The sequence below is a fragment of the Eurosta solidaginis genome, chromosome 4 (genome assembly GCF_040869045.1).
Source record: "Eurosta solidaginis isolate ZX-2024a chromosome 4, ASM4086904v1, whole genome shotgun sequence".
In the NCBI taxonomy this organism is placed as follows: domain Eukaryota; kingdom Metazoa; phylum Arthropoda; class Insecta; order Diptera; family Tephritidae; genus Eurosta; species Eurosta solidaginis.
Window position 1 is genome coordinate 251,734,750 of NC_090322.1, and position 19,203 is coordinate 251,753,952.

At 34.6% G+C, this 19,203-nt stretch overlaps 1 protein-coding gene across 1 annotated transcript in view; it reads left to right on the top strand.

The window, feature by feature from the left end:
- nAChRalpha3 (nicotinic Acetylcholine Receptor alpha3) overlaps window positions 1-19,203 on the top strand; it is a 515,737-nt gene that overhangs the window by 495,333 nt on the left and 1,201 nt on the right. The gene's annotated exons all lie outside the window — the stretch shown is intronic.

The following is a 19,203-nucleotide window of genomic DNA, read 5'->3' on the forward strand; positions in this document are numbered from 1 at the left end:
GACTGGTTTTCGAGGTGCGAATAAATAAATATTTTTTGTATGAATTAAGCGGGGACTGTCCTCATCGCTTTTAAATGAATTGAAACTTTTATTTGAGGCAATATTTAATTTTAATTTACTTAATAATTTGGAAAAAATTTAAACAACGTGACATCATGGCGGACAAACTTTGAAGAAATATACAAGATTTAATCGAAACAGCGATCGCGTTGTCCATCCTAATGCCACGTTGTTAAATAAATTAAATTTTTTTTTGTTGCTTTATTTCCAGCAATCTTTAGAGAAGGGATTTTACCGGGTATTAACCATTTTTATGGGTAAATACCAGGAAAACACCCGGAATATTCCCTTTTTGTATCTTTTTTTGGATATTTAGAAGTCATTTGAATCGAGAATGCTTGAAATTATAATTCAGCAATTAAATATATACCTCGCTTCATGGCTCAATTATATGGTTGGCTCATTTCATCAGCTGATAATATATTTTTCATTTCACTGGTATAGAGATTGTCAAAAGGTGATGGAAAACGCACACACATTGACAATACTGACATGGTGGCCAATTTTTTATAAAAAAAAAATAATTTCAAACCACTTTAATTTTTTAGTAAATGCATCTGATTTAGTGCATTTTTTTAACACAAGACACAAGAATTGCGAAGTTGTATGTGTTCTCTCCATTCCATTCGCCTAACACCAACATGCAGATTTTGACAATCGGAACAAAGGTATGTTATTGCTGTAGAGATGACCCAACCATATAGTTGAACCATGCGTCGTTTGAAAAAATCGTTTTGATTTAAAATAAACAACCCAGCAAAGATTCGGGGTCAACAATTAGTCCGAAATGAGTCCAAATTTTAGATCGTTTGCACTCATTATGAACTCATTTAGGAGCCTGAAGTGAATACGATATGACTTTTAGCTGGCTCATAAGCAGCTCATATTTTGTCTCTAATATGAGTCTTAAACAGGTCTTTTTTTATTTTATGAGCCTTCTTTGCTTCATATAATGCCAGTTTTGAGTTCTATAATGCCACTGTTTCAGGGCTTTTAGGAATAATTTTTTACACATATCCGAAGCGGTAGACATTAGTGGAGTATATTATTGTAATAAAACCGCCATAAAGACTCATGGGAGTCAACAGGCTGATATTTTTCACATATTTCCGACCCATATTGGACTTCCAGAATTGTGACTGCTTCGAGGATGTTTATAGAGTACATAGATTTACAAAAACAAAGCTCTAGCTATGTTTGAGGGGTAGCTCATGGCGCTCATAATTTAAGAATCCGAAATTATTCCAAAATAAGTGGGAAATGTAAGAATCAGAAAAATAATCATTTATCCCTTTTGTTTAATTTACGGCATTAAAATTATGATGGAAAAATTAACTAAAAAAGAACCAGAAACCTCACTTGGAATGCCTATCAAGATACCACCTTAAAAAAGCAAAACGCTTTTTTCGCATACTCTGCATTCAACTATACGGCAAAACATTATACTGAAGATTTACTGAAGTTATGAAGCACATAGCCACCTATGACTCCTTAGTTTGGTGGCCGAAGACCACACAAGGAACAGCAATCACAAAACAAAGCAAACTGCATCGAATAGATTGTAATTACATAACAGTTGCTATGAGAACGTCCCCTTATATACTTAGTGCCTTAGTGGGAATATCGCCCCTACCTACTCTAACAGAGAAAGATGCAACAGCTGCTGCACTAAGACTTCTTAATTTTTCTGAGCTAGAGATCGGAAGCATGACAGGACAAATCAAGGTAATAAGAAAACTGGTAGAAAATTTCATATTGCAACTAGGCGATGCAATGACCCCTAAGCTCAAAATCTAACGGAACTTTGAGGTGCCTATTGTGGACAGAACTGTTTGGGAAATAGGGAGTACATATATTTACTCTGACTCAGAGGTCTGTTTCACTGACGGATCAAAATTGTATTTGGAGCGATATTTAAGAAATCGATACCAATGGTATGCTATCCCGCCGTTTCGCAGGCAGTAATCCATAAACTTAAAAGAAAATGTCTAGGAAGCGGTTTACCCTCGAGGAGTATCCTAATTATGTCAGAGAGCCAGGCAGTTTTACATGCTGCGCTAACCATTTAGTTATACAGCTTGCCTAAAGCGTACTGATGATGAAGTCTTAACACCCTTCGAAATGGATCTATCTGCGCAGCTATTGCAGGTTGTCTGAAAAATTTTCTATTTACTATTCCAAAAACAAAATAAAATTATTTCAATTATAGAAATATTAAAAAAAAATTATCATTAGAAAAAAATTATTGTTCTGGCCTTGAGCTCGAATCGAACCTTGAATCATTTATCAATAGACCCATAAAACAAAAACAATATCATTTACCATTATGCATGCACGAACGAAGGTTTCATGAAAAGCTAGCTGAACATCCTTTTGATGGTCATTGTTTTACGTTATCTAACGATAATTTCTCTCTCATGACTATATCGAATGTAAAAAATTGTATGACTGGCCTTGTAATTATGAAACGGACTCTACTTATGAGGCAAGCCTTTGATTATAACATACATATAGATTTATTTTCGAATACGTGTTTGTTACCCCAAATGATTTGGTTCGCTGGCTTTTCTGTTATCATCCCAAAAACAATATGGGCTGCTGTCATTATTTGGTACACCCTAGGAGATTATCAAATCTAGAAACTCATACTATGTAGTAATATTACAAATACTCCCAAACGTATGCCCCGTTCTATTGCTGCACCAGTTGATATACTCAGTTTATTTGATATAATACAAAATTATATAAATTTCAATCACATTTCGTGTTCAGTCAGCCGGCTATAAATCAATACAAATGTAATATTTCAAGTATGTAAACATTTTATATAAATACGTAATATTGTTTATTATTCTTGTTTTGTTATTCATATCATTATTTGCTTGTTATTGTCTTAACTAGCCTATTAAATGAGAAATTTTTGTAAAGTTATTTGTTGTTGAATGCATGACCGGTCGTAATAGAAGTCGTTTACATTATATTATTGATCTTAAACAAATATTTTCCCAATGAATTTGTACTATGCAACGAAGAGTTTTCAAAAGGAAAACCATGGAGATAGTACCTACGCAGTATTTCCAAGCTAACCCGTGGTAATTCTATACATGAGCAGAAGAAAGGTTGCTTCCTTGTAAAAAGAACTAGTTCCGCTTAGATTCAATTGAAAGTCAGCCATGACTAATTTTGATAGTCACCTTGTTTAGAAAGCCTGAAAAACATCACGCAAGGTGGCCAAGATTATCAGATCATCTGAGTGGGCAGCCGCTGGCTTGAGGTTCCATTACAAGCTCTCTTACATATGCGCAGTCATAAGAGTTTTAGTTGTTTCAATATTCAGAAAAAAGCAAACACTGCTAAGTCAATAATGCATTTTCACATGAATATTTAAACAAACACATATGTATATTGGCTAACAACTGAGCTATAACTAAAGCGAGAGGATTACCCTTTTTTACGCTACGCAAACGTCCAGCATGGCTATAAATTGCAAGATGAGTGGACTCGACTGAATTTGTTTACATAAAAAATTTTGCATAAATGTTTGCGCACAAATAAGCTCTGAATGAGCACTAGATATACCTAGCAAAAAACTAGTACGCTTTCATAAGTGATAAACTTTAAAATCAAGAAGAAGTTGGTCTAGCCAGAAACCATCATTAAACAATGACAACCCAAAATCGAAGCGGAGAATAACTTTTACCAACAAGTGCTGCTTTGGATTGAGCAGGTGATTTAAAAGGAAAGCCCTCTCTCGATGATCATATTCCTTCGTATGAATGGCTTGCAAATATGAACGATGTCGAGAGAAAATGAGATGGCATTTGGAGGTCTCGTGAAAAGAGTTCACCTGAATATGACATGTATCAGCTCTACGCAGATGCGGAATAAGTACAACGAATGGAAGCAGAGAAAGTGGAGACCGGACTTAATAGCCCTTGGCGTCAATTATAACGAAGGAGGGCTAGCTGGCGTGATTTGTTATGAAACGGTCAAAATCGCCTAGGCGTTCAGCGCCAATTATTGATGATGATGAATTAAAATATATCTAGTATCTTATGATAAACCTTACAAGAAGTTCATAGTATTACTACATTTGAAGAATTGCCTTATTATAAGGTCTTATTGGTCTTCCTTTGCAGGACCCTGTCCTTTTTGTTCCCCTTTTCTCTATTTCTCCGAACTCAAATTCAACTTCTTCTTCCAGGATCTCCCTATATCATCACTCCTATATATTCTCTTCAATCTTCATTTCTTGTTTTCTCATTTCCCTTCAAAACTCCTATCCCTCTTACGTATATGGATCACTTTACAAAGTGTTGGAAATATGCTTAAAACATTGTCGAATATAATGCGAATTTTCAAGTACTATGTAGCCTTCCACCTCCAACCACTACTTTTCCACCATTTTTTTATTTAGCTTTCGCTTTTACCCTTAAACTCGCCCTCCTCAAATAAAGGACTAATTTACCTTATCCGCGATATCTCCTTGAAATAGTTGCAGAGATTTAGCGATCTATATTTGTTTCCCGAAAGGGGCATGGCATTGTCCACTTCACCATCTCTTTTCCTTACTCCTTTCCACCTCCCTTTCCGTCCACCTTTTGCTTTTTTCACTCCTGTTCACTCTTTCTCTCATCCCAATCATGAATTGGTTCAGAAAATTTTTGCAAAAAAAATAATAATGTATTTGCGGAGAGGGCCATTTTTCAGAGAAGGTCGTGACACCACCCACTTTGTTCTTTTTGTTGACATCAAGTCTGTTTTTAAATAGCTTGATTGCACATTTTTTGGAGGGCATCTATTGTTGCTTGTAGTACGAGCCCTCGTAAATTGTACATACTTGTGCGAGTAGAAGTATGCATTTTATTTCTTACACATACTTCTATTTATTACCGTTATGGACTTCTGGAGGAATTGTTGGTAATATAGCACAACCAAAAACGACACAGATGCCTTTAAGAGAGAGTAGAAGGAGAGGAATTACAAAAACAAGTTTCAGAGAAATGTTAAAAGCTTGAATTAAAAGAAACCGAAAAAATTTCAAAACAAATTTTTATTTCCGTAGACTTAGGGGCCTGCTACACCATTAATTGGGCTATTTAGCAATAAGGAGAATTATTACGTAGGTTCTCAGGTCGGCTTAATTTTTCCTGCAGTGATTGGCTCTGGTCTGGAAACCTTGCGTTAGCTATCAAATTTCTGTTATAATTTTCAGCCATTTCTTCTATCACTTAGCTCCTCAATCATCTTTCGTTTCGTGTGTCATTTTTCGGAAAAAAGATTCGGAAAGGCGATAGATCGCATTCTTCTTTACCAAGGCTGATCGATGTTCCTGATAGCAGTTATTTTCGAGGTACAAACTGAGCATGAAATATATTTTAATCCCAACCAATGATTATTGCACATGATAATTGCGAATTAACCTAAATGACGCATTTTTCCCAAAGTCGAGAGGGAGAGGACTCATGGCTGTGTTTCTGACACTGCTTGCCCATCGCCTTAGCCACACCCTATTACGCTCCATACACATATGGACTTTTGTATATAAAAAGGCAACGACCTCCTGCAATGCGTCAAGGGTATTGTCCTAATGCTTGCTAAAGTACTCGTCTTCATATTACTTATATTATATTAATGTATTGGCATCTGGCTAGAATATTTCTATGAAGTATAATATTTCAGTAATGTTATTCTTTTCGTATACTTCATTTATGGTCGCAAAAAGCCTCACAAGCACTCGAGTACCAACAAAAGACTGTTGAGCAAAGAGAAAAACTTTACAATGCGAAATATAATAGCAAATGAAAACTGGAATACGAGGGTAGATGAAGAATTTTAGTTTTTTTTTTTTTTTTCTTAATGCTCCAGCTATTTTAACAAAATCCTTGCAATCTTTAATTTGGAAGGCAGGCGGGAGATAATATTAGGAAAGTTATACGTACCGATTAGAGCAATTCATTCCCAGGTATGAATCCGTAACGCTCCCGTCCTAGCAACTTCTGCTACTAGAAGGACTACCGTTGAAAATATTCATTCGAGTTCTTCAAACCTTACGGTCTTATCTTCTGTCTTCCTTACTTTCTTCTACAGAAGGTACTGAGATAGTTTAGTGGCATCTAACGTCCTCACCCTCGTAATTGTACTGAACACACAAGTATGTAAACAAATATAAAAACTTGCGTTTGGCTATTAAAAACCGAAAACAGCGTGTCAGTGGACTCATAAAATAAACAAGAGTAACTTTATTATTTTTCCTCCCATCGACCTCACTTAACTTGTCACATGACTCGTGTAGTATCTTACATTCATAGCGCGTAGTGTACTTATTTGTATGAATGGCTTTGCTGAAATTCAGAAGTTGCTTGTTTGGATTGCTTTTTCAAGTCAACAATAATATATTTTTTATCTCTGGTCAGTAAGGCGTATGTGTATGTTTTTATGTGTGAATATGTGTACACGTGCTTATAAATAAATAAAGTTGTTTGAAGGGTCGTTACTTTATAAAAAAAATCGTTCAAAATGCGGAAAAAAAATTCAACGCAGAAAATCAGGGATCTGTTTTTAGATACTTAAAAATTCTCATTCTAGAATATGGTACTAATTCAGGAGGGCTGAACCCGTAAAACTCAATCGAGATACCACATTTCTTCAAAGTAAATACCAAACGAATTTTTTTGAATGCTACGTTCCTTTTGGATGCTTCCTGTTCCATTTATGTCTTGAAAATTTATAGTAGAAGTTACATGTTGTTGTTGTAGCGATAACGATACTCTCCGAAGGTTTTAGGGAGTGTTATCGATGTTGATGGGTCTTTGCCGGATATAGATCCGGTACGTTCCGTTAACAAGCACCATTAATGTACTAGCCCGCCCATCTAGGGAACGAGTTACTAACCTTCTGACTACACCTTGTTTACTACATATCTTTCCCCGTGTTGTTTTCAAAAATTTTGGTCAATGCACACACAATAAAGCTTTTTTTCCAAAATGGAAATGAGTATTTGCCATATGAATTTCTACTCAAAACAATAAAAGTTTTATTAAAATAAAGAATCCTCTCTATATACATAAAATTTTTCCTCATTAACTAAACTGTACAATAAGTCTAAAATTACATAGTAACAAAACCCAAAATCTATATAAAAAAAAACTAAAAACTAATAATAGAAACATGAAGAAACGCCGGGTTTAAAATCAAAAACATCTCGATTTGCGCTGTCTTTCTGCTTTTCATAAATTCTTGTAGTTTCAATCAAGGCGGATTCAGTAGCAGGTGTTGTTATCCCAACAGCTGATTGCTGCTTCTTGATTACTTTCCATACAGTGTTTTGTACTTTAATATGTCAGTTAATCGAAATCAATGCAAATGTTCTTTTGACTTGACATTCTTCTGCACGGCGAATTGGTTGAGTTCGCTTTGCCACCAACCGGTATGGATTCGTTTTGATTTGGAATAGGAAATATAATTTTTCAATTATATAAAAATTAAAAAAAGCAATAGTTATCATAAAAATTATTGTTGTAGGCCTTGAGCTCGAATTCGAACCTAGAATCCTTTATCAATAGGCCGATAAAACGAAAACAATTGCCAAACTTTTTTTTGTGTAAACCTAGTCTAAGGAGCTCAACACATTAGTATCCCACTATCTTTATCCCGTCCAGGGCTTAAAATGTAAGCCTAAGATTTAAGCCAATCATCAATTTAAACAATTTTTGGAAAATTTTTGCACTAAATTCGAAACTTCTCAATTTACTACTTTCAAATTTTAATCGGTTAAAATTTCAAGCATAACAAAATAATGATTCTTAAAGCTCAACAGTTTTTTGAAACAACACAGGAAAGTTTGAGAAATCTAAAAAGAAAGTACTATAAGTCATAGATTCTTTTATAGTACAGATGTGATAGCTCGTAGGTAAAGCGATCAGAGTCATGATCCAGAGCACTTCGCCTCGAAACCTGCCTTCTCTGATTTAAAATTTAAACTAATTTCTGCGCACTCACGAAACCCGGTAAAGTCTAAAATTTTGTTTTATCATACATGAAAGACCGGCAAAAAAAAGTGTGTTTATTTTAAAAGAGAATAGAGGCGATACTAATAAACTAACGGCAGTAAAAGCTGGACACTTTTTCCCTTAACCAACGTCGATTTATACAATAGAATATGGACTTATCGTTTTTTTTTTTTCATAAGAAGCAGACATACCATTCAATTCGGAACAATTTCAGGATTATTTTGGGTTTATTTAAGGTTTCATTTTAGGAAAAAAAACTTCGGAACAATTGGGGCAGTTGAAGAATTCTTTTCGGTACACTTCGCGATTTTTCGGGACAACATGAGTATAATTTCAAGACGGTTTCGAAACCATTTCCGGACACTTACAGAGACCAATTGGTAACGATTTTAGAATAATTTTGCGACTTTTTTATTGTAGTCTCAAAATGATTATGAAGTGATCCTGCAACTGACCCGAAATGGTTTCGGAATAGTCATGAAATGATTCAGAAGTTGTGCTGAAATTGTTCCGAGTTGGTTCCGATATAGTCTCGAAATGTTCACAAAAGCGTGCCAAATAGTCAAATGATCCAAGAATATAGGATACATTCCCTTCAAAATTTCATTAAGGCCCGTCAATCCTTTATGCATGGACAAAGGTGACGCTCAAGGCCGGATTAACTCTCAACGGGGCCTACAATTTGGGAGCCCTTTCTTCACGTCCGTTTCCTTCTTTTTTCGATTAAAAAATACAAACTTATATATATCATAAACATTTTATTGTCACAATGTAATAAAATCAATAAAATTACTATCTACATTTTAAACATGTCGTCTTCTACATTTGTTTTCGGCAAATACATCAATTATATCATCAATATCGATTTTGTTCAATAAATCTGACTCAATGCAAAGAATACCTAACATCTCGAATCGCTCTTGTTGCGTGATAGCTCTTTTATCAGCTTTTATTCTTTTTAATTTGATAAGCTGTTAGTAATAATCGCAACAACAAAACACGGCAAGCAACGACACTCTTGTACAAGTCAACGAAGAACCTTCCACAATATAACCAGCAGCTCGAAGTGAAGAGATATCTCACGCACACACATATAGTCATCAGCCGAAGTACTTACTCACACATACACATAAACTACAAATATACATGTATATAGCTGGTAACCAAGCATGACTTACAACTGTTCGCGAAATTACTTGAGCTTAGGAGAGATGAGTGAAGGAGAAAATCGAGAGTATAAAAGCAGCACAAGCTGAGGAATTAGTAATCAGTTTGATTAAACCACGCTTTTGTGAAGTATAATTGTACTAGTCCCAAAGTAGTCTAAATAAAGACCATATTACAATACTGAATATTGGAGTTATTTATTCGACAGTTCGGCAATTCGAACGTTAGCAGAAGGTGAAAAATATCAGGAAATCCCCAAATATGTTATTCCTTTATTTGTCATCCATCATTAATCATTCACTCATTCATTTTTCTAGTTGAAATTTCCGCTTGAAGGCTTCTACACCCTCTGTTCCAAAAATAACCGAAATTTTTCAAAATAAAAGCAACCAATGTATATTCTTTTTTACTGTTTAATATATTCTCCTTTCAGTTCGATACACTTCTTTGCATGCTCATACAATTTGTCAAATGAGTCGGAAATGCCCTTTTTAAGAACCTTGTCTAGTTCATCGGTCTTCGCCTTTTGAATGTGGTAAAATGTGTTTTATTTATTTGAGTAAAATTTATTTTCAGTTTATTAAATAAAAGTCGAGATTTAATAATTTCCTTCGGCCTAAACAATTTAAAGTCAAAAAATAGTTTTTTTCTGAAAGACTTTTCTTATAAAAAGAATAACAGTTTGGGTCCCTGTGATAAACCATTCAACCGTCAATATTGAGTCTGTATGAATGATGGTTATAAATGACAACAACTCCTAAATAACATACTTATATTGGCAAAAATTACAAAACTTCTATTCAATTATCAAATATTCCACACAAGAAATTAAAAACCACAAAACTATCTTACTACAACTATCACTACTGTATGTCCTTATTAAAGCTCTAAATCACTATTTAACAAAAAAAAAAAAAGTATTGATTATGTAAAAATTTGAAAATAAAAACAATCACACCTTGTATAAACCCTTTCTTTGTTACAAAGAATTGCAAAGCTAAAGCAAATAGTTCTAAAACGTTTAGATCTAAGATAAACACAAAAAATCCATCGAACAAACATAGAAAAGCCTAAAAAAAAATTTAAAAATACTTTTTCACTAAACAAAAAATTATTAAACCAATAAATGAATGCGCCATTATTAAACATAGCACAACATATGAAAAGATCAACATCATGAAAGGATAAACATCGACACAAACATACATACATATGTACATACACTTAATTACTACATTGGCGGAACGTAGTTAACGTTATATACCTAAAATAAATAAAAATTACTTAACTACTTCTAAGTTAGTATAAATTAGACTAAATTAACTAAACAAACAAAAAGCAAAGTTAATTAAACACATCAAGTCATACATACATATAGGTAATGTAATGCACATAATCACACAAACAAAATCAATGCCTATTGTACTATGTAAATAAATACTTAAGTATGTGTATGGGTGCTTGTGTGCTAGAGCAAATGTTGATGTTGTTGTAACGTATTATAATTTAAGCTACTAAAGTAAGTTAGTAAAATTATTAAATAAATAAGGAAGTTGGTAATATGCTTACAAACTCGTATGCATGTATTGTAAGACATCATTTATTCACCACATACTTTGCATTTATGTTTATCTACTTATTTAAAAATCCAAATGTGTTAGCTGTAGTTGTTGTTGTAGCGATAAGGGCACTCCCTGAAGGTTTTCTGGAGTGTTATTGATATTGATTGGTCTTTGCCGATATAAATTGATCCGATACATTCCGGTAACAAGCACCATTAAGGTACTAGTTCGACCATCTCGCGAACGATTTAATGTAACCACATTGAACCTTCTAGGACCTTCTAGTTCCATGAGGAACTTGGGGTCGCCAGAGCCTCGCTTGCTAAATATATGTATTACACGTGCACAGTTGTAACAGAATTCGCTTGCATAGGTGAGGTTGACATTTGGGTTCCGGAAGCTTTGAATTGCGCTTATCAACTTGAATCCTACTTTGATTAGCTGAGATTTTTGTATTCATGCAACAAAATTTGCAACAAATTTGCTACAAAATTACCTATGAGCTTTCTACAAAAGTTATATTACAAGAACGGTAGCTTATAATATATTTTAATACACTGTTAAAAATTTGAGCTTAAATATCAAATCATTTAACGGTTTAGGCAATTTTTCAAACTTTTTTAAACTAAATTGGAAACTTCTCAATTTACTTTTAATTGTATTCGCTTTGAAATATAGACTTAACTAACCAATAAGTCTAAATTTTCAAAATTGTTTTAAAGCAAAAAGTTTGAAAAATCTAAAAATTAAAGCTCGTACACTCACTTAATTAGCATTTTAACGGTTTAAACGGTTATGGCCGTCCAACAAGGCGCGCCAGTCGCTTCTTCGCTCTGCCAACTGGTCACACCAGGGGAATTTAAATCGTTTTCCATCTGGTCCTTCCATCGGAGTGAGGGCGCTTCCTTTGCTTCCATAGGCGCGTTCCGATAAAAAATACTTTCTTAGCCGGAACATCATATGTTATTCGCATTAAATGGCCTAGCCAGCGTTTTCGTGCGTTTTAATTCACTGGACTAATTAATGTCTGCGTAATGCTCGTACAGCTCATCACTAAATCTTCTTCGGTACTCTTCAATGCGTAGAGGTCCGTAAACCTTTCGAAAAACTTGTCCTTCGAACACTCCAAAAGCCGCTTCATCTGATGTCATGTTCCATGGTTATGCACCATATAGCAGGACGTTTACGATAAGTGGCTTGCAGAGCATGATTTTCGTTTGCCGAGAGAGGACTTCAATTGTTTACCTAGACAAAAGTAGCATTTATTGTCAAGAGTGATTCTTTGCTGGATCTCAGAGGTGTAGTTTTTGTTTGTGTTAATATTGGTTCCCAAATAAACGAAGTATTTTTGAAAATCGGAATAATGGCTGCCATAATCAAAGCGCAAATGAGCCGATTCTTTGCTCGATAACAGAAGATACCTCGTTTTGTCCTCACTCCCTATAAAATCTATAATTTCCTCTTCATTTTCGAAATTTGAGTAAGCAGAACTTACGACGCGGGTGTTCAGGCCGATGTTATCAATGTCATCAGCATAAGCCAGTAATTGCACGCTTTTATGGAATATTGCTCCAGAGCGGTTAAGTTCTGCAGTTTATAATATTTTCTCCAGTATCAAATTAAAGAAATCGAAAGATAGGAGATCACCCTCTCTTAAACCTCGTTCAGTTTCGAACGGCTCTGAGAGGTTCTTCCCAATTTTAACTGAGCAGATGATGTTGCTCAAAGTCATTCTACACAGCCGTATAACTTTCGATGGGAAACCAAAGCTTGTATATACTTCTGGTTTTAAAACAATTTGCGAAAATTTAAACTTACTGCTGAGAGTCCAAAAACGAAAAATTTCATTTGCGAAAAGCCCTGCAAGTCATTAATAATTTTTCACAACAATTTGCAACGCCGGCTCAAAACCAGGCCACTGCCTACTAAATTTTAATTTTTTTGTATGACTGCAAAAGTAGAACTCTGTATGCAGTTTAAAATTTTAACCCAGCTCTGCGCATTAATTTTCACGAGCATATAAGGCCCGGGTTTTTCAGTGCGGGTTTAAACTCCAGTTAAAGTTGACTAGAGTTTAACTCTGCCACTTCGGCCGCTTAAGCTGAGATGAGCAGCAATATTTGATGCTATCGAACGTGGCAAGGTTAAACTCTAGTCAACCTTAACTGGAGTTTAAACTCGCACTGAAAACCCCAGCCTACGAAGATTTAATTCATCTTGGTACTTAACTTCTAATCGTTAATTAAAAAGCTAGATTTCCCATATAAATTTTAGTTTCTATAATCGGTTATTGCGAACAAATTTTAGAGATGCACGTAATAAAAGATAAACGTGAAAATTTGACGGTGAATAATCTAGCTGCTAGGGATGGGACATATGTGAACGAGTAGATTAACTATTGCCGGTTTAATGTACATAGATTAGTGCATGTGATCTTAGTCTTAAATCCACATTTATGCTCTAATCTACAACAAATCTACAACAGTATTAGAGATTACACTCTAGAGGTGGTATTTTTGCTATGAAAAAAATCAGCATCTCTAATATTTGTTCATAGTTACCGATTATCGAAGGGAACAATTTGTTTGGGAAATCTAATTATTCAATTAACAATTAGGAGTTAAATGCGAAAATATAGATAATCTCGTTATATGTAAACTAGGTCCTAAGCTCAAACTTTTAACGGTGTTAAAAAAAAAATTTCCGTAAAGTAAATTAAAATTGTGCATGAAATAAAAACAGAACAGTAAACAGACCTCAAGTTGTAGTTCGCGTCAAGCTTACGAAATCTGCATAATCCTAGTTTTGAATACTCCCTTGAAAGGTTTTCTTAGCGGGCGTGGTTTGGCAAACACTCGGAGCGTATTTCTGTCATGAAAAGCTTTCCAGGAAGAAAGCTCTACCTGAATATTATCGGTGGTAAATCGCGCCAAGTATTTATTATTTTATGCTGGCGGTTGTCTATGCATAGATATGTAATATAGTAAAGTAGCTAAAAGGTGATAGAAGGAATATATATATTTTTTTTGCCTAATGCGCCATAACTGCCATCGTCATAGCAACAGTGTGCCCGTGGACTAAAATACTGATCAATTTTTTTAATCTTCGCCCACCCCGGGACCACTTTTGCAATGCTTCAGGGTGGCACTTCGTGTTTCTCATTTTTTTAAAGAACTATGTAAATCAACTTACACTTGTCAAATAGAATAAACAAAAAAAATTATTTATTTAAATAAAAAATTGCTATATTATCTAGACAGTAAACTTTCCCTATTTTTATTTTCATAAATATGATAAAAACCTTTTGGACCTCATATTTATGTTTTTTGTTTTTTTTTTTTTAAATGTCTAAAGAGCTTTACAACAAGTTAAAGCTTCACGGATTCATAATGTCGCGAGTGTTGGTAAACTAATGTTTAGAGTTGCGAATGCCTTTTTTCTAATTTGTACGATTTATAATCAAATTTTATGATAAGAATAGTAATAACACTGCCAGTTATAAAAATATAGAGAAATATTTAATATTTTCACCAATATATTAGATTAAATTCGTCAAGTTATAACTAGTTCCCACTGCATAAAAATCATACAAAAATAAAAATTCGTTAAATTTATGCTGAGATAGGCAATTTTTGAAATAAAGTCTGAGATAGGCCAATCTACTACTACGAGTTTTTTTTATAATTTTCTAAGATAGGCTTTTTTTCAAGCAAATTCTGAGGATAAAGATTTTTCATCAAATAACCGTGTACTCTATTCAAAACATTCATACATTAGACCTAGATTGCATTCAACGAGATTATCTTAACTCATAATGAGTAATAAACTAAAAATTAGTGAAATTCACTAACTTTTTAACGATAACCGCAATTGCTATATTAGCAAATTGATAACTAACGATTTCAGTATTCACTCAAAGAATAAAGCTGGTAGAAGCAAGCAAATTACGGGTCAATTCAAACGAAATTACTTTCATTTTCTATCCATCGCAAACACAAAACTGTGCATCAACTTTGCACAGATTGTTGATTCTGGATTGAACAATTCAATAGTCAAATCAACAAAAAAATATTATCATACATAAGCCATAGCTCTGTCAACTTAACAATTATTACTGTCACCTTAAGAGTACCAATGAAAACTGTTTTCGTTAATATTAGAATAACAGAGAACAATATTGATATGACAGATATTTCTGTGGCATCATGGTTATAAAATCAAAATAATGAGCGCCGTAAGCGTAAGTTTTTAACACGCTTACATATATTAGCTTCAATTGCATGTTTGTAACTCTCTAGGCAAGGCGCGCAAAGAGACCCATCTAGCGACAATTATTGAAGAAGGCAGTGGTTTAATAACTCCCTAAAAAACGAGTTGTGCTTAATAGCGGAGACAGGAAACTCTGTGTTGTTTAGTTTTTGTTTAAACTATATTTATGTTATTGTATAATATTGACAGTGATTCGCTGTATGAATGACCAAGTTGGTCAGTTCTTTTAAGAGAAAAATCAGTTGATTGAGAATCTGTAAATTTTACAAAATATTGTTAACTTCAGGTCGACAGTTTGTCTTCTGTCCGAATGAACAAACTTGTTGTCTTGACAAAAACTCGGTCGATTAAGCACAATGTAAGTTGCTGATTTTACTAACGTCATTTCTTTCGTTGTTCGGTAACCATTCTAAAAATGTGAGGCGAAGCATAACCTGATTAAGGTTCAGTTGGTCTTATATATCATTATCAATAGAAATTTTACGCGTTCAACGCTTTTATTTAATTGTCTGATCAACGCCCTAGATTGATGAGGAATGTGATGACTAGTACCTAAGAAATACCTAATTATTTTCTAGCTTTAAGTATTATTATTACTTCATATAAATATTATTTTCAATAAAACCGTTTAATTAAAAAAATTTTTTTTATTATTTTATTTTCAAGTTTTTAGTCTTTATTTAATTAATTGCCTGTTATTTCTCATTCTATTTAGTTCATTTAATGACTCATTATTACACGGACTCTTTCGTGACAATTAGTTACAATCTAAGTACTCAATACATAATCCTTCCAAAGACTTTACTTGACTCTGCGCCACGTATGCTAGCGCCGATTTTTTTCATAGATCGCTTTCTATTCATGTACTAGAAGACCCGGCAGACGCTGTCCTGCCCTAAATTTGGCCAATCTGCATACATTTTAATAAGCTTTTTCCATCTGACTCTGCCATCCCCCTCATCACTTTTTCCTAATCCTTTTATTCACTCCTCCCTCCGTCTTTTTCGCTTCATCTGTCTCCATCTTCGTCTCATCCTATCTCTTTCTCAATCTCCTTCTATCTCTTCTCTTCTCTCAGTTTCTTCTCATTCTTCTGCATCCCTTATTGCTGTCCCAGAAGGTGGTATGTATTTTATTCTAGTCCCAGTTCCAGTCCCATTCCGAGTCTCAGTCCCAGTCCTAGTCCTAATCCCAGTCCCAGTCCGCCTCTGCACTAAAGCACTCATCAACAAATTTCATTTGATATGCATATTGTATAAACACTGTCTAGGCATTCACTGGCCCACGTTTTGGCCTATATCTCGAGACCCTAGTCACCCAGGGGTATGAAAATTACCCTCTAATAAAGCACTCATCAACAGCTTTCATTTGATATCCACATTCTATAAACATATTCTAGGGGTACCCGGGTCCACGTTTTGGCCTATATCTCGAGACCGTAGTCACCCAGGGGTATGCAAATTGCCCTCTACTAAAGCACTCATCAACAGCTTTCATTTGATATCAATATTCTATAAACACATTCTAGGGGTACCCGGGTCCACTTTTTGCCTATAGCTCGAGACCCTAGTCTCCCAGGGGCATGAAAATTACCCTCTACTAAAGCACTCATCAACAGCTTTCATTTGATATCCATATTCTATACACACATTCTAGGGATACCCAGGTTCACGTTTTGGCCTATATCTGGAGACCCGAGTCACCCAGGGCTATGAAAATTACCCTCTACTAAAGCACTCATCAACAGCTTTCATTTGATATACATATTCTATAAACACACTCTAGGGGTACCCGGGTCCACGTTTTGGCCTATATCTCGAGACCCTAGTCACCCAGGGGTATGAAAATTACCCTCTACTAAAGCACTCATCAACAGCTTTCATTTGATATCCAGATTCTATAAACACACTCTAGGGGTACCCAGGTCCACGTTTTGGCCTATATCTCGAGACCCTAGTCACCCAGTCACCTATCCTATATTTCAAGTTAGATCAAACTACACACGGGGTGCAAAACAAATTCAGAATCTGTTCAGTAGTTTAGGAGTTCATTGGCCTCAATTGTGTGACACGTGTTTTTTATATATTAAGATGTATCATGTGTTCCAAATATGAGCCAAATCGGGCCACAAATACGATTGTTTTGAATATCTCGATCCATGTGCCACCTATCGGAGTTTCTTATTATTGCATTGTCATCGAGTTCTGAACTATATTCCAAGTTTCAAGCTTGTAGCTTATCGGGAAGTAGCTTAAATTTCAATTGTAAAATTCGTGCCAGCCAACCAGCCAGTCTGTCAACCGTTTAAAAACCAAAAAATGACCCTGGGTCTCTCCGAGACCGGGGTTGGGATCCATAGTATTTTTGCGCAGAACACCTTCTTGCGTTGGCGGCCTTCGGACGGCTCATGAAAAATTACCTTGGCCTGTCCACCAATGGGGTGGGATCAAAATTAAATCCATGCAAAATTCCTTTGTACACAAAATTTTTTTCAGTGCACAACAACATTACACCAACCACATGAAAATTGCCAACTTCAACCGCAAATATCTCCGGAGAGAAACGAAATTTGTCTTTTCCGTCTTCGGATTGTTTTTGTTGCGTCTTTTGACACCTCTCTCGATATTTTTGGACGCGTATTAGCAGTCGACCCCTGTTCTACACTTTTACCGAAAACTGTTATATTGTTGTTAACAAACGGTATTACTTTGAAGCTACTTTTCTTCCACTTGAACTAGATTAATTTATCAACTCATTAGTGATATTTAAACTGAGAAAAATAATTGGTTGAAATCTCAAAAATGGCATCGTTAAAGGTTGGGTTGTTCCACTTCATTTAGCTTGTAGAGGTGGATTTACTACCGGAATTATAAAATCAAATAAATTGTACGCACATACCGAGTATTTTTCATTCAAAATCCGTTTTATACAGAAAATTTTATTTGAAATGGACGGAATTAACAAAAAATGGAATTCAAAGGATATAGATCACTACAAAACGGTGCAACAAATTCAAAAACAATTACGACAAAGCAATTCGGCATATCTATTTAATCATCCAGAAATTCGTGCTATTATACGTGTACTACTTCAAGAAGTAATAAACGAAGAACCAGATAACATCTACGAATTTGCTGCTAATCTATTTAGTTGTGCGAATACGCCCACTCTGACTATAATGATTAATAAACAATTAGAATCATTGAATGAACAACGTCGGAAAAGCCGCTACGCAGGATATGATCCAGATGTTTTTTTAGATGGCAGAGAATCTACACATTCTTTAATATCGAAAATATCCCTTCCTGAGAATATCAATACTATTTTAAAATATGCTATGGTAATGCCGACAACAAATCCTAATTGATTTGATTAAATTTTAATTGAGCATAAAATTTTGGGTTGTATAATATCAAAATTGCTATGATCGGAGAACCGTAAAATAAACATGCAAATATTAAAAGTAACTAACTAAGAAGTGCATTTTTGCGAAATACCAAAAAATATATTCTAAAATAAGTATACTACCGAGTAAAATTCACTAATTTTTTACCGACATTTGTAATCGACGAATTACCTTAATGATAGTTATAACGACTGCTACACTACAGTTTTGGAATTCACATATTTTTTAATGGCATTCGTCGCAGCTTTTTTAACGAATCGAAAGCTATAACACTTTCGGTATTCAGTAATTTTTTTTTTTTATCGATATTTGTTAATCTATTATCAGCTATTGTCACTAAACAGTAAATGATAATTTAAATGTTGTTAACATTATCTTTGAAGCAAGGTTTCTCCCACTTAGACGCGAGTTTAACCTTGGCGTAACATAAAATTTTGCTGCTCTTTTCAGCTTAAGCGGCCGATGTGGCAGGGTTAAGCTCTAGTCAACTTCGATTGAAGTTTAAACGCGCACTTAAAAACCGAACTCTAAACTAAGTTGGAATAGCACAACCGGTATCCATTAGCCATTAAAAAATCGTTTGTTAAAGTCACGACATATCGCATTCGTTAGTCAGTGAATTCCACTAAAGGGGTTGTTTCGAGATCATTACTTTTTTGATTACTTCGAAATCATTCCGGGATGTTTTCGAAATAATTTTGGGATTATTTCCGGATCATTTTAAAAC